The sequence below is a fragment of the Hyla sarda genome, unplaced genomic scaffold (assembly GCF_029499605.1).
Source record: "Hyla sarda isolate aHylSar1 unplaced genomic scaffold, aHylSar1.hap1 scaffold_660, whole genome shotgun sequence".
NCBI classification, from domain to species: domain Eukaryota; kingdom Metazoa; phylum Chordata; class Amphibia; order Anura; family Hylidae; genus Hyla; species Hyla sarda.
Window position 1 is genome coordinate 68,618 of NW_026610676.1, and position 20,159 is coordinate 88,776.

The following is a 20,159-nucleotide window of genomic DNA, read 5'->3' on the forward strand; positions in this document are numbered from 1 at the left end:
ACCCACCCGCTATCAAGGCAGCTGCCTATCATGTCATGCCCTACCTGCACAGGTGTGCTGGCTACTCAAATGATCCAATTAAGGAGGCCATTTAGTCAGCAGCAGCAGAAGTCCTGTGCCTGGACGCTCCAACAGCGGCCAGACACAAGCAGAAGCAGAAGCAGCAGCAGCACCACCTTTTGTTTTTTGGCTGCAGCAGCAGCAGCAGCAAGGCCCACAGGGCTGGCTAGCTGGCTAGCCAGCAAGCAGGTAGCAATGAAAGTAGGAATCTTTCTTTTTAACCCTGTAAGGGGGTGGTGCACTGTACCCGAAGATACTGCCATATCGGGTCAATGCATAGGGCGACGGAAGCAAGCTTCGAAATCGGCCCCCGTTCTCAAAAATCCATTTAATATATGGTCCCCAGATAGGGGACGTATCAGATATTAAACTGATAAGAACAGATACTACACTTGATCTTAGCCAAAAGGCCGAGAAGCGATAACCGTGAAAGGGGCGGGCCCAACAAGGTCCCCTTCATGGGCACTATCACTGCTTGCTGTCAGGGAGGCTGCCAGACAATTTTCCATGCACACTCTGGGCTGGGGGGCAGTCAACCACCAGTACACACAGCAGAACCTAAACCCATACCATTATTGCTAAGCAGCAAGACAGGGGCCCATTGCACTCCCACGGGGCCTTTTTAAATGCAATCCATAACCCGGATTTGCCAGGAACCCTTCTTACTCCTCCTACTTGCATGTGACACTGGGCTTAGGATCTGCATAGGAAACACACACACAAGCACACACCTACCTTTGTTGCCTGCAGATGCCTCCTTGGCTGTCCCCAAACGGTATCAAACCAACACCCACGGGAAGCTGTAAGCATAGAGGACATGCCTGCACCCCATTGGACTTACCTGTGTGGGTTAAACCCGGGTTATTTGACAACCTATGGCGGTGATGGTTCTGCTCAGACAGAGCAGTGCTGATGCTCCTCATAAAGCTGTCGCTGCTGTGAAGGTTCTAGGTGACATCACAAATCCCTATGGTTACATACACAACAAAGCTGGGTTGTTGTTGTTTACACTCTGCAAGGCCTGTGGAAGTGAGTGACATCATAGCACTGTAGTTCTGAGGGTTCTAGATGGATGCAACAATCTCCTGTTGCTTCTATGAAGGCCATAATAGACGACATCACCAAACAGCTCCATAGTCACATACACAGCAAAGGAGAGATGTTGTTTACACCTAGTGATGTCAGTGGTATTGAGTGACATCACAGCACAGTGCTAAGGCTCCTGGGCCTGGACACAGCAGCGGCTGCAATATCTCAACGGAGAATACGTTTATATATATGTGTGTGTGTGCGCGTATATATATATATATATATATATATATATATATATATATATATATATTTCTCCGCCGAAATCACTTTTAAACCCATTTCCACCTTTTTTTCCCTTCTCTTCCTCTTACTTTTTTTTCACGTTTTTTTACGTTTTTCTCCTTTTCGCCTCTTTTCTGGGCGTATTATTCTTCTTTTTCTTCTTTTTTTTCGTCTAATGCATACCCCATCAGTGCAGCAATGCTTATTCAATACCGCCAGCAGGAGACACTGGGGGATAATTTTCTAAGGATTTATACTGATTTTTCCTGTCTGAATTTGTCGCACAGAAAGTTGCAGGCCAAATATGTGTGACATTTCTGCGACTTTAGCTTCTAGAGCATTTTTACAACATTATACATAGGTGCTGAATACATAAAAAGCGACTGTTCAGCGACAGACAAGTCGCATCGGCTGAAAGTAGGCCAGAATGTCAGTCCATGTTGGAGCAGGTTTAGATACAGTCTAAAGCATAGATCTCAAAGTCTGTGCACAGAATTTAGCAAGGGCCTCGCACCTTCTGATGCATCAGGTAGGTGCACAATAGCATAGCCTAACCCTCTGTACTTTGGTCTATATTGATGCGGGACATAGACAGCCAGCTGATGACCAATCCATTAGTGCAATGGATGGCTGGAAGCATTTGTCTTTGCCTTTGCAATACCACAGAAGCAATGCAATGGTCAATGTACAGCAATGACACACCTGTGTGAACAGCCAGGAGACCCCCCCCCCCATGTTATGTTACATAGTTACATAGTTAGTACGGTCGAAAAAAGACATATGTCCATCAAGTTCAACCAGGGAATTAAGGGGTAGGGGTGTGGCGCGATATTGGGGAAGGGATGAGATTTTATATTTCTTCATAAGCATTAATCTTATTTTGTCAATTAGGAACATTCAGCACCCACCCGCTATCAAGGCAGCTGCCTATCATGTCATGCCCTACCTGCACAGGTGTGCTGGCTACTCAAATGATCCAATTAAGGAGGCCATTTAGTCAGCAGCAGCAGAAGTCCTGTGCCTGGACGCTCCAACAGCGGCCAGACACAAGCAGAAGCAGAAGCAGCAGCAGCACCACCTTTTGTTTTTTGGCTGCAGCAGCAGCAGCAGCAAGGCCCACAGGGCTGGCTAGCTGGCTAGCCAGCAAGCAGGTAGCAATGAAAGTAGGAATCTTTCTTTTTAACCCTGTAAGGGGGTGGTGCACTGTACCCGAAGATACTGCCATATCGGGTCAATGCATAGGGCGACAGAAGCAAGCTTCGAAATCGGCCCCCGTTCTCAAAAATCCATTTAATATATGGTCCCCAGATAGGGGACGTATCAGATATTAAACTGATAAGAACAGATACTACACTTGATCTTAGCCAAAAGGCCGAGAAGCGATAACCATGAAAGGGGCGGGCCCAACAAGGTCCCCTTCATGGGCACTATCACTGCTTGCTGTCAGGGAGGCTGCCAGACAATTTTCCATGCACACTCTGGGCTGGGGGGCAGTCAACCACCAGTACACACAGCAGAACCTAAACCCATACCATTATTGCTAAGCAGCAAGACAGGGGCCCATTGCACTCCCACGGGGCCTTTTTAAATGCAATCCATAACCCGGATTTGCCAGGAACCCTTCTTACTCCTCCTACTTGCATGTGACACTGGGCTTAGGATCTGCATAGGAAACACACACACAAGCACACACCTACCTTTGTTGCCTGCAGATGCCTCCTTGGCTGTCCCCAAACGGTATCAAACCAACACCCACGGGAAGCTGTAAGCATAGAGGACATGCCTGCACCCCATTGGACTTACCTGTGTGGGTTAAACCCGGGTTATTTGACAACCTATGGCGGTGATGGTTCTGCTCAGGCAGAGCAGTGCTGATGCTCCTCATAAAGCTGTCGCTGCTGTGAAGGTTCTAGGTGACATCACAAATCCCTATGGTTACATACACAACAAAGCTGGGTTGTTGTTGTTTACACTCTGCAAGGCCTGTGGAAGTGAGTGACATCATAGCACTGTAGTTCTGAGGGTTCTAGATGGATGCAACAATCTCCTGTTGCTTCTATGAAGGCCATAATAGACGACATCACCAAACAGCTCCATAGTCACATACACAGCAAAGGAGAGATGTTGTTTACACCTAGTGATGTCAGTGGTATTGAGTGACATCACAGCACAGTGCTAAGGCTCCTGGGCCTGGACACAGCAGCGGCTGCAATATCTCAACGGAGAATACGTTTATATATATGTGTGTGTGTGCGCGTGTATATATATATATATATATATATATATATATATATATATATATATATATATTTCTCCGCCGAAATCACTTTTAAACCCATTTCCACCTTTTTTTCCCTTCTCTTCCTCTTACTTTTTTTTCACGTTTTTTTACGTTTTTCTCCTTTTCGCCTCTTTTCTGGGCGTATTATTCTTCTTTTTCTTCTTTTTTTTCGTCTAATGCATACCCCATCAGTGCAGCAATGCTTATTCAATACCGCCAGCAGATGGAGACACTGGGGGATAATTTTCTAAGGATTTATACTGATTTTTCCTGTCTGAATTTGTCGCACAGAAAGTTGCAGGCCAAATATGTGTGACATTTCTGCGACTTTAGCTTCTAGAGCATTTTTACAACATTATACATAGGTGCTGAATACATAAAAAGCGACTGTTCAGCGACAGACAAGTCGCATCGGCTGAAAGTAGGCCAGAATGTCAGTCCATGTTGGAGCAGGTTTAGATACAGTCTAAAGCATAGATCTCAAAGTCTGTGCACAGAATTTAGCAAGGGCCTCGCACCTTCTGATGCATCAGGTAGGTGCACAATAGCATAGCCTAACCCTCTGTACTTTGGTCTATATTGATGCGGGACATAGACAGCCAGCTGATGACCAATCCATTAGTGCAATGGATGGCTGGAAGCATTTGTCTTTGCCTTTGCAATACCACAGAAGCAATGCATGGTCAATGTACAGCAATGACACACCTGTGTGAACAGCCAGGAGACCCCCCCCCCCATGTTATGTTACATAGTTACATAGTTAGTACGGTCGAAAAAAGACATATGTCCATCAAGTTCAACCAGGGAATTAAGGGGTAGGGGTGTGGCGCGATATTGGGGAAGGATGAGATTTTATATTTCTTCATAAGCATTAATCTTATTTTGTCAATTAGGAACATTCAGCACCCACCCGCTATCAAGGCAGCTGCCTATCATGTCATGCCCTACCTGCACAGGTGTGCTGGCTACTCAAATGATCCAATTAAGGAGGCCATTTAGTCAGCAGCAGCAGAAGTCCTGTGCCTGGACGCTCCAACAGCGGCCAGACACAAGCAGAAGCAGAAGCAGCAGCAGCACCACCTTTTGTTTTTTGGCTGCAGCAGCAGCAGCAGCAGCAAGGCCCACAGGGCTGGCTAGCTGGCTAGCCAGCAAGCAGGTAGCAATGAAAGTAGGAATCTTTCTTTTTAACCCTGTAAGGGGGTGGGTGCACTGTACCCGAAGATACTGCCATATCGGGTCAATGCATAGGGCGACGGAAGCAAGCTTCGAAATCGGCCCCCGTTCTCAAAAATCCATTTAATATATGGTCCCCAGATAGGGGACGTATCAGATATTAAACTGATAAGAACAGATACTACACTTGATCTTAGCCAAAAGGCCGAGAAGCGATAACCGTGAAAGGGGCGGGCCCAACAAGGTCCCCTTCATGGGCACTATCACTGCTTGCTGTCAGGGAGGCTGCCAGACAATTTTCCATGCACACTCTGGGCTGGGGGGCAGTCAACCACCAGTACACACACAGCAGAACCTAAACCCATACCATTATTGCTAAGCAGCAAGACAGGGGCCCATTGCACTCCCACGGGGCCTTTTTAAATGCAATCCATAACCCGGATTTGCCAGGAACCCTTCTTACTCCTCCTACTTGCATGTGACACTGGGCTTAGGATCTGCATAGGAAACACACACACAAGCACACACCTACCTTTGTTGCCTGCAGATGCCTCCTTGGCTGTCCCCAAACGGTATCAAACCAACACCCACGGGAAGCTGTAAGCATAGAGGACATGCCTGCACCCCATTGGACTTACCTGTGTGGGTTAAACCCGGGTTATTTGACAACCTATGGCGGTGATGGTTCTGCTCAGGCAGAGCAGTGCTGATGCTCCTCATAAAGCTGTCGCTGCTGTGAAGGTTCTAGGTGACATCACAAATCCCTATGGTTACATACACAACAAAGCTGGGTTGTTGTTGTTTACACTCTGCAAGGCCTGTGGAAGTGAGTGACATCATAGCACTGTAGTTCTGAGGGTTCTAGATGGATGCAACAATCTCCTGTTGCTTCTATGAAGGCCATAATAGACGACATCACCAAACAGCTCCATAGTCACATACACAGCAAAGGAGAGATGTTGTTTACACCTAGTGATGTCAGTGGTATTGAGTGACATCACAGCACAGTGCTAAGGCTCCTGGGCCTGGACACAGCAGCGGCTGCAATATCTCAACGGAGAATACGTTTATATATATGTGTGTGTGTGCGCGTATATATATATATATATATATATATATATATATATATATATATTTCTCCGCCGAAATCACTTTTAAACCCATTTCCACCTTTTTTTCCCTTCTCTTCCTCTTACTTTTTTTTCACGTTTTTTTACGTTTTTCTCCTTTTCGCCTCTTTTCTGGGCGTATTATTCTTCTTTTTCTTCTTTTTTTTCGTCTAATGCATACCCCATCAGTGCAGCAATGCTTATTCAATACCGCCAGCAGATGGAGACACTGGGGGATAATTTTCTAAGGATTTATACTGATTTTTCCTGTCTGAATTTGTCGCACAGAAAGTTGCAGGCCAAATATGTGTGACATTTCTGCGACTTTAGCTTCTAGAGCATTTTTACAACATTATACATAGGTGCTGAATACATAAAAAGCGACTGTTCAGCGACAGACAAGTCGCATCGGCTGAAAGTAGGCCAGAATGTCAGTCCATGTTGGAGCAGGTTTAGATACAGTCTAAAGCATAGATCTCAAAGTCTGTGCACAGAATTTAGCAAGGGCCTCGCACCTTCTGATGCATCAGGTAGGTGCACAATAGCATAGCCTAACGCTCTGTACTTTGGTCTATATTGATGCGGGACATAGACAGCCAGCTGATGACCAATCCATTAGTGCAATGGATGGCTGGAAGCATTTGTCTTTGCCTTTGCAATACCACAGAAGCAATGCATGGTCAATGTACAGCAATGACACACCTGTGTGAACAGCCAGGAGACCCCCCCCCCCCATGTTATGTTACATAGTTACATAGTTAGTACGGTCGAAAAAAGACATATGTCCATCAAGTTCAACCAGGGAATTAAGGGGTAGGGGTGTGGCGCGATATTGGGGAAGGGATGAGATTTTATATTTCTTCATAAGCATTAATCTTATTTTGTCAATTAGGAACATTCAGCACCCACCCGCTATCAAGGCAGCTGCCTATCATGTCATGCCCTACCTGCACAGGTGTGCTGGCTACTCAAATGATCCAATTAAGGAGGCCATTTAGTCAGCAGCAGCAGAAGTCCTGTGCCTGGACGCTCCAACAGCGGCCAGACACAAGCAGAAGCAGAAGCAGCAGCAGCACCACCTTTTGTTTTTTGGCTGCAGCAGCAGCAGCAGCAAGGCCCACAGGGCTGGCTAGCTGGCTAGCCAGCAAGCAGGTAGCAATGAAAGTAGGAATCTTTCTTTTTAACCCTGTAAGGGGGTGGTGCACTGTACCCGAAGATACTGCCATATCGGGTCAATGCATAGGGCGACGGAAGCAAGCTTCGAAATCGGCCCCCGTTCTCAAAAATCCATTTAATATATGGTCCCCAGATAGGGGACGTATCAGATATTAAACTGATAAGAACAGATTTTTGATTGAAAGAGCTTTATTTTCCGTTCAGTCATTACAAGTCGTACAATAAATTACAGTCACACAAAGCATGATAGTACAATACACAGCAAAGGTTCCCTAAGCTATACATCGCACACCATGCTACTCTAACATTCAGCTCAATCCTGCAATAGAAAAGCACAAGAGATCAAACAAAAACCAAATAATACAATCTGTGATCGGGGTAGGGGTGTGGGCGACTATGTGGGGGTAGGGAGGGGGCGGATCACAGGGCCAAACTGTTGGGCTGTATCTTCAGGGAGACATGGGAGAAGGAGAGGGGTCTTCACTCCTCTTCTTCCTCATCAACGGCCGAGCTGTCCAAGATGGAATAGTCTCTAAGCAGGTTCTTGATGAACCTGCGGCAGTCCCGGACGGACATGTTTTCCCTGTTGATCACGAGGCGGTTCCTGGAGAGCCACACTGCGTCCTTAAAACAGTTCATAAGGCGCCAGGCCTCCTGGATGGCCTCCACGTCGTGGGTCCCAGGGAACAGGCCGTAAAGCACCGAATGGTACGATAGGCAGCTCCTGGGCACTGAGTCTCTGAGTTCCTGTTCTAGGGCGTCCAACAGACCCTGTGCAAAGGGGCACTGCCAAAACACGTGGAAAGATGTTTCCTCCACGTAGGGGCAACGGGGGCAGTACCGGGTCTTGCACAGGTTGCGGGCATGCATGAATGACCTGAGAGAGAGACCTCCCATGACGGCCATCCACGACAAGTCCTTGTGTCCATTGGTAAGCCGCTTTGAGGCCACATTGTTCCAAACTGTCTCTGCAGTGGCTGCGGGGAGTCCCGGAACCAGCTCGGTCGAGTCCTTAGCTCGGATGAGCTTGTGGATTGTCTTTGGCTTCCATAGGTCTGGTTTCAGTCCTTCCAGCTGGTGCTCCCTCACAAACCGGACAACATCCCCATAGAACCAGGGAGTGTTCCAGTTGTAAGGGATGGAGCTGTCCCACTTGTCCCAGCCCAGCTGTCTCCAGAGGGGCATGAGAAGCAAGCGAGACATGGACCTGCCCGCTGAGCCAGTCTTTTCTACAAGAGTCCGCTGCACCGTGACACATGCAAAGGAGGCCCTCAGCAGAGCGGGGATGTCGGGTATTCCCTTCCCACCCTTGCGGGGTTCCTTGTACATCACGGTCCTCTTGACTCTGTCCATTTTGCCCCAGACGAAGCCAAACACTGTCCGGGTGATGGCCTTGCAAACGGTGGTATGGGGAGGCCAGGCCTGTGCGGTATATTGGAGCACAGGCAAAACTTCACTCCGCAGGACAAGTGCCTTGCCTTCCATCGTGAGCTTTCTGGAGCTCCACAGTCCGATCTTTGAGTTTATCCTTCCTAGTCGGTCTTGCCAAGACTTAAGGGCCGCTCCTTCCTTCCCGAACCAGACTCCAAGAATTTGAATGAAGTCCGGCTTAATAGTAAAGGGGAAGGGGGCGGAAGAAGCCAGGTGCCACTCCCCGAAGAGCATGGCCTCCGACTTCCCGCAGTTGACTTTTGCCCCCGAAGCTCTGCCGAAGTCCTCGCAGGTCTGGACGAGTGCAGTCACCGAACGCTGGTCAGCGCAGAAGACGGTCACGTCGTCCATGTAGAGCGAGCACTTGACCTCGTGGCGATCTGGTCCTGGTGCGGTGATCCCTCTGATCTCTCCATTCTGCCGGATAGTCTCAGCGAAGAGCTCTATAACACAAACAAAAAGGAGAGGTGAAAGAGGGCAGCCTTGTCTAACCCCTGAAAGAATGGAAAAGGGGTCAGTCTTCCAGCCGTTCACCAACACCGTGCTGTAAATGTCAAAATACATTACGTTAACAAAAGAGCAAAACATCTTCCCCAGACCCAGCCTGCGCAAAACCCTGTCCATGAATGCGTGGGAGACACGGTCGAACGCCTTCTCCTGATCTAAGCTGACCAGGGCGGCGCGGCCCCCGCGGTCCTGGATGTAATGGACCGTGTCTCTCACAAGGGCAAGGCTGTCGGCAATCCTGCGGCCAGGAATGCTGCAGGTCTGGTCCGGATGGACGATCTGCCCCATGACAGGTTTCAGCCTGTTGGCCAGCACCTTGGCGAGGATCTTGTAGTCCACGTTCAGGAGAGAGATGGGACGCCAGTTTTTCAGGTCACATCTCTCCCCCTTCCGCTTATACAAGATCGTGATCATCCCTTCCCTCAACGACGGAGGCATTCTGCCCCCCACCACCATCTCCTCGTACACCTCCAACAGGTCCGGACAGATCAGGTCACCCAGCGCTACGTAGAGCTCGGCCGGGAGACCGTCACTGCCCGGGGTCCTGCCGGGCTTAAAGGATCTAGCGGCAGAGAGCAGCTCCCCCACCGTCAAGGGATCGTCCATAGCCGCCGCACCTGCGGGATCAACAACGTTAGTGACACCTGACAGGAACCTCTCGGCGGCTTCGGGGTCGGATGACTTGGGGGCGTAGAGGTTGCTGTAGAAGTCGTGGACGACCCCCATCACTTCCTCCTTGCCGCTCCTCATGTGTCCGGTCTCATCTCGTAGCTCAGTCAGGGGCGTGTGGCCGGCATGGAGCTTCCTGAAAAAGAAAGAGTTACATTTCTCACCCTTCTCCAGGTTCTCCACCTTGGAACGAAAGACGATTCGCTTGGATTCCTCCTCAAAGTGCCTTTTCAAGCTCTTTTTGGTCTCCTCCAGCTCCTCCCTGACGTCCCAGCCACACTGGAGCAGGTCCTGCAGGGACCGCAGCTCGCGCTGCAGTTTCCTCAAGTCCCACTTCTTCGCACACGCCTGTTGTCTGCCTTTTGCCTGAAAGAAACAACGGAATTCGACTTTAACATATTCCCACCAGTCGCTGATGCACTTGAACAGACATTTGTCATTTCGCCATACAAGGTACGCATCCCTAAGTTCCTCCATGACCTCCCTCTGCTCCAACAGGGCACAATTCAACTTCCAGGAGCCTGGGCCAGGTGGGAATCCATGGCCCAGAGTCCCCCGGAATCGAATGGCCCTGTGGTCAGAGAAGAAGCAGGGGACCATAGAGTACGACACCTTTCTGACTGCTCTCGAAGTGAAGATGAAGTCTATCCGAGAACGGAGCGAGCCATCGGGGCGGCTCCACGTATAGTTTACGGAGCCGTTCCCGATGGACCCGACAACGTCCTGCAAGGATGCCTCCGTCACCATCTCAATCAGCAGTTTAGACGTCACGTCCAGGTTGGCGGATGTGCCAGAACTGCGCCCGTCCACCTCAATGGGGCAGTTGAAGTCACCACCCAACACTACTGCCCTAGTGGTGGCGAGTTCAGCCCGCAGGGCCTGGAGAACCTCCAGTCGGACATCCCTCTCAGGGGAGGCGTACACGTTGATGAGCCGCACGGGCTCACCCGCCCAGGAACCGTCTGCGACAAGAAGTCTGCCACAGACGAGCTCCCGGACGGAATCAAGTGCAAAGTTACCTCCCCTGATCAGGATGGCCACCCCCGCAGACCTATTGTCGCCCCCACCAGACCAGTAGGAAGGGCCGTGAGGCCACTGCCTGGCCAGATGGTTGTAAGACCTAGAAGCAGACAAAGCACATTCCTGCAACATGTAAACATCACACCTCTGGGAATCTAAGAACGTAAGAACAGTCTGGAATCTAAACCAAGCTCTAATACTCCTCACATTAATGCAGAAGATGTTGAGATCAGCCATGGGAATAAAAAAGAGAGGTTAGTTCTGATACTAGTTACCAGTCTGGTCGGACGGGTCCTCTTCTCTGGCGCCTGTCGGCTCGTGTGGCTTCTCGTAGCGCCCTTCCAAGAACTCGTCGTAGACCGTGTTGGACGGAGTGTCCAGGATTTTCTTAACCTCTGGGTCCTGCAGCAGCTCCTCCATAGATTGAGCTTGGACTGGCTCTGCTTGGACCTGCTCCACTTGGGCCTGCTCCATCACCTCCTCTCCTTCTGAAGCCTCAGGGCTCTCGCAGACCTGCTCCATCTCCTCCTCCTCATCTGAAGCTTGAGGGGTTTCGCAGGTCTCGATTATCTTTCTTTTGTGGGACTCTTCTGATACGTTGTCCCTTCCTTTCCTCTTCCTCTGTATGGTACCTGGGGGAGGAAGCACAGGAAAGTCCTCCGAAGGGCGGGCACCAGCAGCTGGAGGGGGGTTAGGTGCTGCTGGGCCAGGAGAGAAAGGAGGCTGGGTGGGGCGGGGGGCAGGAGAGAGTGCCCGGGCAGGGGAGGACGGGGCAGGGGTGGGCCGGGCAGGGGAGGACGGGGCAGGGGTGGGCCGGGCAGGGGAGGACGGGGCAGGGGTGGGCCGGGGTGGGGTACGGGGGGCAGGGGTGGGCCGGGGTGGGGTACGGGGGGCAGGGGTGGGGCGGGATGGGGCAGGAGGGGTGGGGGTGGGACGGGATGGGGCAGGAGGGGCAGGGGTGGGACGGGATGGGGCAGGAGGGGCAGGGGTGGGACGGGATGGGGCAGGGGTGGGACGGGATGGGGCAGGGGTGGGGCGGGATGGGGCAGGGGATGGGGCGGGAGGGGCAGGGGATGGGGCGGGAGGTGCAGGGGAGGGGCGGGACGGGGCAGGGGTGGTGGCTTTCGCCTTCTTACCCTCCTTGGTCGGCTTGGCCATCCGTGGTGTTGGCTCCGGAGCTGGGGCTGGCTTCGGTGCTCTCGCTGCCACAGATGCCCATGTTCTCTCCCTCTGGGGGCAGTCCTTGTAGCTGTGGGCTGCCAGTCCGCAGAGGTTGCAGGTCTTGCTCTTGGGGCAGTCCTTGGTCGTGTGACCTGTCACACGGCAATACCTGCAGGCATCCTCCGTACAGTCCTTGCCCTCGTGGCCCATCTTGCCACATCTCCTGCAGGTCTGCGGCATGTCCGGGTAGAAGATAAGTCCTGTGGAGTTGCCCAAGGAAAATGTCGTTGGCAGGTGCTGTAGTCCGTCTGGAGAAGCAGGGTTCTTGTTGAGTCTGACGACCACAGACCACTTGCAGGTCCAGTATCCGAGTGAGTTCAGGATGCGGGTGGGCTCCCTCACCACGGTGCAGAAGCGCTTCAGGAAGGTCGAGATGTCCGTGCCTGGGGTGTGTGGGTTCCGCATTGAGACCGTCACCCGCCTCTCCTCTCTTTGAATAAGGCAGTTGCCCACAAAGCGAGAGAAAGGGGATTCGGGACTCGCCGCTTTCACCACCTCCCAGTATCTTCTACAGGTCCCAATGGTGGCAAAGGTGATGTAGAAGATTCCCGAAAAGAAGGTTGCTATTCCCAGGGTGTCAGCCGTGGGGAAGCCTTGATCCGCCAGCATCTTCTTGCAGAACACGTCGTGGGACATGTCCGGCACCCTTCCGTCCACGGGCTTGAGCTTCAAGGCAACAGTCTGCCTCATCCAGGGCTCCAGGGTTGGAGCTTCCAGGTTAGGAATTCTGCCGCCCTTCTGCCTTGCCGTGGTGGAGGTTGAAGCTTGCTGTGGTTGGGGCTGGACCTCCAGGCCTTGCCCTGCAGCCTCCTGGGTGGACTTGCTGGTTGAGGCCATGGCTTCTTCCAGCAGGCTCTTTTCCGCTTCCTTGCTTGCTTGTGGAGAGAGGCTTCGCAAAGTCTTCTTTCCCGGGTGGGAGGAGCTATGCAGATCCGGTCCCGGTGGGAGGAGCTATGCAAATCCTTCTCCAGAGGCAGCGAGTTTCTTCGAAAAGATTCTGCGCCGCCTTCCTCTTCGCCGCTGTTCCGGAATTCACCGCCGATTCCCTTCTTCCAGGTTCTTCGTCGGCTTCTTCCGGAGCTGCAGTCTTCAAGATCTTCTCCTTCTTCAGATGTTCCGAGGCAGGCAGGAGACGATCTTCAGGTGGTATGCTCTAGAGAAATGCGGTTCTAATAAGAACGAAAAGTACTGCAATCGTACTACGCAAAATCTCTACCACAATCAGATCAAGTGTAGTATCTGATAAGAACAGATACTACACTTGATCTTAGCCAAAAGGCCGAGAAGCGATAACCGTGAAAGGGGCGGGCCCAACAAGGTCCCCTTCATGGGCACTATCACTGCTTGCTGTCAGGGAGGCTGCCAGACAATTTTCCATGCACACTCTGGGCTGGGGGGCAGTCAACCACCAGTACACACAGCAGAACCTAAACCCATACCATTATTGCTAAGCAGCAAGACAGGGGCCCATTGCACTCCCACGGGGCCTTTTTAAATGCAATCCATAACCCGGATTTGCCAGGAACCCTTCTTACTCCTCCTACTTGCATGTGACACTGGGCTTAGGATCTGCATAGGAAACACACACACAAGCACACACCTACCTTTGTTGCCTGCAGATGCCTCCTTGGCTGTCCCCAAACGGTATCAAACCAACACCCACGGGAAGCTGTAAGCATAGAGGACATGCCTGCACCCCATTGGACTTACCTGTGTGGGTTAAACCCGGGTTATTTGACAACCTATGGCGGTGATGGTTCTGCTCAGGCAGAGCAGTGCTGATGCTCCTCATAAAGCTGTCGCTGCTGTGAAGGTTCTAGGTGACATCACAAATCCCTATGGTTACATACACAACAAAGCTGGGTTGTTGTTGTTTACACTCTGCAAGGCCTGTGGAAGTGAGTGACATCATAGCACTGTAGTTCTGAGGGTTCTAGATGGATGCAACAATCTCCTGTTGCTTCTATGAAGGCCATAATAGACGACATCACCAAACAGCTCCATAGTCACATACACAGCAAAGGAGAGATGTTGTTTACACCTAGTGATGTCAGTGGTATTGAGTGACATCACAGCACAGTGCTAAGGCTCCTGGGCCTGGACACAGCAGCGGCTGCAATATCTCAACGGAGAATACGTTTATATATATGTGTGTGTGTGCGCGTATATATATATATATATATATATATATATATATATATATATTTCTCCGCCGAAATCACTTTTAAACCCATTTCCACCTTTTTTTCCCTTCTCTTCCTCTTACTTTTTTTTCACGTTTTTTTACGTTTTTCTCCTTTTCGCCTCTTTTCTGGGCGTATTATTCTTCTTTTTCTTCTTTTTTTTCGTCTAATGCATACCCCATCAGTGCAGCAATGCTTATTCAATACCGCCAGCAGATGGAGACACTGGGGGATAATTTTCTAAGGATTTATACTGATTTTTCCTGTCTGAATTTGTCGCACAGAAAGTTGCAGGCCAAATATGTGTGACATTTCTGCGACTTTAGCTTCTAGAGCATTTTTACAACATTATACATAGGTGCTGAATACATAAAAAGCGACTGTTCAGCGACAGACAAGTCGCATCGGCTGAAAGTAGGCCAGAATGTCAGTCCATGTTGGAGCAGGTTTAGATACAGTCTAAAGCATAGATCTCAAAGTCTGTGCACAGAATTTAGCAAGGGCCTCGCACCTTCTGATGCATCAGGTAGGTGCACAATAGCATAGCCTAACCCTCTGTACTTTGGTCTATATTGATGCGGGACATAGACAGCCAGCTGATGACCAATCCATTAGTGCAATGGATGGCTGGAAGCATTTGTCTTTGCCTTTGCAATACCACAGAAGCAATGCATGGTCAATGTACAGCAATGACACACCTGTGTGAACAGCCAGGAGACCCCCCCCCCCCCCCCATGTTATGTTACATAGTTACATAGTTAGTACGGTCGAAAAAAGACATATGTCCATCAAGTTCAACCAGGGAATTAAGGGGTAGGGGTGTGGCGCGATATTGGGGAAGGGATGAGATTTTATATTTCTTCATAAGCATTAATCTTATTTTGTCAATTAGGAACATTCAGCACCCACCCGCTATCAAGGCAGCTGCCTATCATGTCATGCCCTACCTGCACAGGTGTGCTGGCTACTCAAATGATCCAATTAAGGAGGCCATTTAGTCAGCAGCAGCAGAAGTCCTGTGCCTGGACGCTCCAACAGCGGCCAGACACAAGCAGAAGCAGAAGCAGCAGCAGCACCACCTTTTGTTTTTTGGCTGCAGCAGCAGCAGCAGCAAGGCCCACAGGGCTGGCTAGCTGGCTAGCCAGCAAGCAGGTAGCAATGAAAGTAGGAATCTTTCTTTTTAACCCTGTAAGGGGGTGGTGCACTGTACCCGAAGATACTGCCATATCGGGTCAATGCATAGGGCGACGGAAGCAAGCTTCGAAATCGGCCCCCGTTCTCAAAAATCCATTTAATATATGGTCCCCAGATAGGGGACGTATCAGATATTAAACTGATAAGAACAGATACTACACTTGATCTTAGCCAAAAGGCCGAGAAGCGATAACCGTGAAAGGGGCGGGCCCAACAAGGTCCCCTTCATGGGCACTATCACTGCTTGCTGTCAGGGAGGCTGCCAGACAATTTTCCATGCACACTCTGGGCTGGGGGGCAGTCAACCACCAGTACACACAGCAGAACCTAAACCCATACCATTATTGCTAAGCAGCAAGACAGGGGCCCATTGCACTCCCACGGGGCCTTTTTAAATGCAATCCATAACCCGGATTTGCCAGGAACCCTTCTTACTCCTCCTACTTGCATGTGACACTGGGCTTAGGATCTGCATAGGAAACACACACACAAGCACACACCTACCTTTGTTGCCTGCAGATGCCTCCTTGGCTGTCCCCAAACGGTATCAAACCAACACCCACGGGAAGCTGTAAGCATAGAGGACATGCCTGCACCCCATTGGACTTACCTGTGTGGGTTAAACCCGGGTTATTTGACAACCTATGGCGGTGATGGTTCTGCTCAGGCAGAGCAGTGCTGATGCTCCTCATAAAGCTGTCGCTGCTGTGAAGGTTCTAGGTGACATCACAAATCCCTATGGTTACATACACAACAAAGCTGGGTTGTTGTTGTTTACACTCTGCAAGGCCTGTGGAAGTGAGTGACATCATAGCACTGTAGTTCTGAGGGTTCTAGATGGATGCAACAATCTCCTGTTGCTTCTATGAAGGCCATAATAGACGACATCACCAAACAGCTCCATAGTCACATACACAGCAAAGGAGAGATGTTGTTTACACCTAGTGATGTCAGTGGTATTGAGTGACATCACAGCACAGTGCTAAGGCTCCTGGGCCTGGACACAGCAGCGGCTGCAATATCTCAACGGAGAATACGTTTATATATATGTGTGTGTGTGCGCGTATATATATATATATATATATATATATATATATATATATTTCTCCGCCGAAATCACTTTTAAACCCATTTCCACCTTTTTTTCCCTTCTCTTCCTCTTACTTTTTTTTCACGTTTTTTTACGTTTTTCTCCTTTTCGCCTCTTTTCTGGGCGTATTATTCTTCTTTTTCTTCTTTTTTTTCGTCTAATGCATACCCCATCAGTGCAGCAATGCTTATTCAATACCGCCAGCAGATGGAGACACTGGGGGATAATTTTCTAAGGATTTATACTGATTTTTCCTGTCTGAATTTGTCGCACAGAAAGTTGCAGGCCAAATATGTGTGACATTTCTGCGACTTTAGCTTCTAGAGCATTTTTACAACATTATACATAGGTGCTGAATACATAAAAAGCGACTGTTCAGCGACAGACAAGTCGCATCGGCTGAAAGTAGGCCAGAATGTCAGTCCATGTTGGAGCAGGTTTAGATACAGTCTAAAGCATAGATCTCAAAGTCTGTGCACAGAATTTAGCAAGGGCCTCGCACCTTCTGATGCATCAGGTAGGTGCACAATAGCATAGCCTAACGCTCTGTACTTTGGTCTATATTGATGCGGGACATAGACAGCCAGCTGATGACCAATCCATTAGTGCAATGGATGGCTGGAAGCATTTGTCTTTGCCTTTGCAATACCACAGAAGCAATGCATGGTCAATGTACAGCAATGACACACCTGTGTGAACAGCCAGGAGACCCCCCCCCCCCATGTTATGTTACATAGTTACATAGTTAGTACGGTCGAAAAAAGACATATGTCCATCAAGTTCAACCAGGGAATTAAGGGGTAGGGGTGTGGCGCGATATTGGGGAAGGGATGAGATTTTATATTTCTTCATAAGCATTAATCTTATTTTGTCAATTAGGAACATTCAGCACCCACCCGCTATCAAGGCAGCTGCCTATCATGTCATGCCCTACCTGCACAGGTGTGCTGGCTACTCAAATGATCCAATTAAGGAGGCCATTTAGTCAGCAGCAGCAGAAGTCCTGTGCCTGGACGCTCCAACAGCGGCCAGACACAAGCAGAAGCAGAAGCAGCAGCAGCACCACCTTTTGTTTTTTGGCTGCAGCAGCAGCAGCAGCAAGGCCCACAGGGCTGGCTAGCTGGCTAGCCAGCAAGCAGGTAGCAATGAAAGTAGGAATCTTTCTTTTTAACCCTGTAAGGGGGTGGTGCACTGTACCCGAAGATACTGCCATATCGGGTCAATGCATAGGGCGACGGAAGCAAGCTTCGAAATCGGCCCCCGTTCTCAAAAATCCATTTAATATATGGTCCCCAGATAGGGGACGTATCAGATATTAAACTGATAAGAACAGATACTACACTTGATCTTAGCCAAAAGGCCGAGAAGCGATAACCGTGAAAGGGGCGGGCCCAACAAGGTCCCCTTCATGGGCACTATCACTGCTTGCTGTCAGGGAGGCTGCCAGACAATTTTCCATGCACACTCTGGGCTGGGGGGCAGTCAACCACCAGTACACACAGCAGAACCTAAACCCATACCATTATTGCTAAGCAGCAAGACAGGGGCCCATTGCACTCCCACGGGGCCTTTTTAAATGCAATCCATAACCCGGATTTGCCAGGAACCCTTCTTACTCCTCCTACTTGCATGTGACACTGGGCTTAGGATCTGCATAGGAAACACACACACAAGCACACACCTACCTTTGTTGCCTGCAGATGCCTCCTTGGCTGTCCCCAAACGGTATCAAACCAACACCCACGGGAAGCTGTAAGCATAGAGGACATGCCTGCACCCCATTGGACTTACCTGTGTGGGTTAAACCCGGGTTATTTGACAACCTATGGCGGTGATGGTTCTGCTCAGGCAGAGCAGTGCTGATGCTCCTCATAAAGCTGTCGCTGCTGTGAAGGTTCTAGGTGACATCACAAATCCCTATGGTTACATACACAACAAAGCTGGGTTGTTGTTGTTTACACTCTGCAAGGCCTGTGGAAGTGAGTGACATCATAGCACTGTAGTTCTGAGGGTTCTAGATGGATGCAACAATCTCCTGTTGCTTCTATGAAGGCCATAATAGACGACATCACCAAACAGCTCCATAGTCACATACACAGCAAAGGAGAGATGTTGTTTACACCTAGTGATGTCAGTGGTATTGAGTGACATCACAGCACAGTGCTAAGGCTCCTGGGCCTGGACACAGCAGCGGCTGCAATATCTCAACGGAGAATACGTTTATATATATGTGTGTGTGTGCGCGTATATATATATATATATATATATATATATATATATATATATATTTCTCCGCCGAAATCACTTTTAAACCCATTTCCACCTTTTTTTCCCTTCTCTTCCTCTTACTTTTTTTTCACGTTTTTTTACGTTTTTCTCCTTTTCGCCTCTTTTCTGGGCGTATTATTCTTCTTTTTCTTCTTTTTTTTCGTCTAATGCATACCCCATCAGTGCAGCAATGCTTATTCAATACCGCCAGCAGATGGAGACACTGGGGGATAATTTTCTAAGGATTTATACTGATTTTTCCTGTCTGAATTTGTCGCACAGAAAGTTGCAGGCCAAATATGTGTGACATTTCTGCGACTTTAGCTTCTAGAGCATTTTTACAACATTATACATAGGTGCTGAATACATAAAAAGCGACTGTTCAGCGACAGACAAGTCGCATCGGCTGAAAGTAGGCCAGAATGTCAGTCCATGTTGGAGCAGGTTTAGATACAGTCTAAAGCATAGATCTCAAAGTCTGTGCACAGAATTTAGCAAGGGCCTCGCACCTTCTGATGCATCAGGTAGGTGCACAATAGCATAGCCTAACCCTCTGTACTTTGGTCTATATTGATGCGGGACATAGACAGCCAGCTGATGACCAATCCATTAGTGCAATGGATGGCTGGAAGCATTTGTCTTTGCCTTTGCAATACCACAGAAGCAATGCATGGTCAATGTACAGCAATGACACACCTGTGTGAACAGCCAGGAGACCCCCCCCCCCCATGTTATGTTACATAGTTACATAGTTAGTACGGTCGAAAAAAGACATATGTCCATCAAGTTCAACCAGGGAATTAAGGGGTAGGGGTGTGGCGCGATATTGGGGAAGGGATGAGATTTTATATTTCTTCATAAGCATTAATCTTATTTTGTCAATTAGGAACATTCAGCACCCACCCGCTATCAAGGCAGCTGCCTATCATGTCATGCCCTACCTGCACAGGTGTGCTGGCTACTCAAATGATCCAATTAAGGAGGCCATTTAGTCAGCAGCAGCAGAAGTCCTGTGCCTGGACGCTCCAACAGCGGCCAGACACAAGCAGAAGCAGAAGCAGCAGCAGCACCACCTTTTGTTTTTTGGCTGCAGCAGCAGCAGCAGCAAGGCCCACAGGGCTGGCTAGCTGGCTAGCCAGCAAGCAGGTAGCAATGAAAGTAGGAATCTTTCTTTTTAACCCTGTAAGGGGGTGGTGCACTGTACCCGAAGATACTGCCATATCGGGTCAATGCATAGGGCGACAGAAGCAAGCTTCGAAATCGGCCCCCGTTCTCAAAAATCCATTTAATATATGGTCCCCAGATAGGGGACGTATCAGATATTAAACTGATAAGAACAGATACTACACTTGATCTTAGCCAAAAGGCCGAGAAGCGATAACCATGAAAGGGGCGGGCCCAACAAGGTCCCCTTCATGGGCACTATCACTGCTTGCTGTCAGGGAGGCTGCCAGACAATTTTC

General features: G+C 49.5%; 6 non-coding genes and 2 pseudogenes across 6 annotated transcripts; all 8 read right to left on the minus strand.

Annotated features, from left to right (window-relative positions):
• Positions 1 to 291: 291 nt before the first annotated feature.
• LOC130342950 (U2 spliceosomal RNA) lies at positions 292 to 482 on the minus strand. Its single transcript, XR_008882401.1, has one exon. It is a non-coding gene; the product is annotated as a U2 spliceosomal RNA (small nuclear RNA).
• A 2,085-nt stretch (positions 483 to 2,567) lies between these two features.
• On the minus strand, positions 2,568 to 2,758 carry LOC130342886 (U2 spliceosomal RNA). Its single transcript, XR_008882347.1, has one exon. It is a non-coding gene; the product is annotated as a U2 spliceosomal RNA (small nuclear RNA).
• A 2,096-nt stretch (positions 2,759 to 4,854) lies between these two features.
• On the minus strand, positions 4,855 to 5,045 carry LOC130342955 (U2 spliceosomal RNA). Its single transcript, XR_008882406.1, has one exon. It is a non-coding gene; the product is annotated as a U2 spliceosomal RNA (small nuclear RNA).
• Positions 5,046 to 7,131: 2,086 nt separating this feature from the next.
• LOC130342913 (U2 spliceosomal RNA) lies at positions 7,132 to 7,304 on the minus strand (annotated as a pseudogene).
• A 5,818-nt stretch (positions 7,305 to 13,122) lies between these two features.
• LOC130342919 (U2 spliceosomal RNA) lies at positions 13,123 to 13,252 on the minus strand (annotated as a pseudogene).
• A 2,086-nt stretch (positions 13,253 to 15,338) lies between these two features.
• On the minus strand, positions 15,339 to 15,529 carry LOC130342951 (U2 spliceosomal RNA). The gene has a single exon (XR_008882402.1). It is a non-coding gene; the product is annotated as a U2 spliceosomal RNA (small nuclear RNA).
• A 2,080-nt stretch (positions 15,530 to 17,609) lies between these two features.
• On the minus strand, positions 17,610 to 17,800 carry LOC130342952 (U2 spliceosomal RNA). Its single transcript, XR_008882403.1, has one exon. It is a non-coding gene; the product is annotated as a U2 spliceosomal RNA (small nuclear RNA).
• Positions 17,801 to 19,884: 2,084 nt separating this feature from the next.
• Positions 19,885 to 20,075, minus strand: LOC130342931 (U2 spliceosomal RNA). Its single transcript, XR_008882384.1, has one exon. It is a non-coding gene; the product is annotated as a U2 spliceosomal RNA (small nuclear RNA).
• Between the last annotated feature and the right edge of the window lie 84 nt (positions 20,076 to 20,159).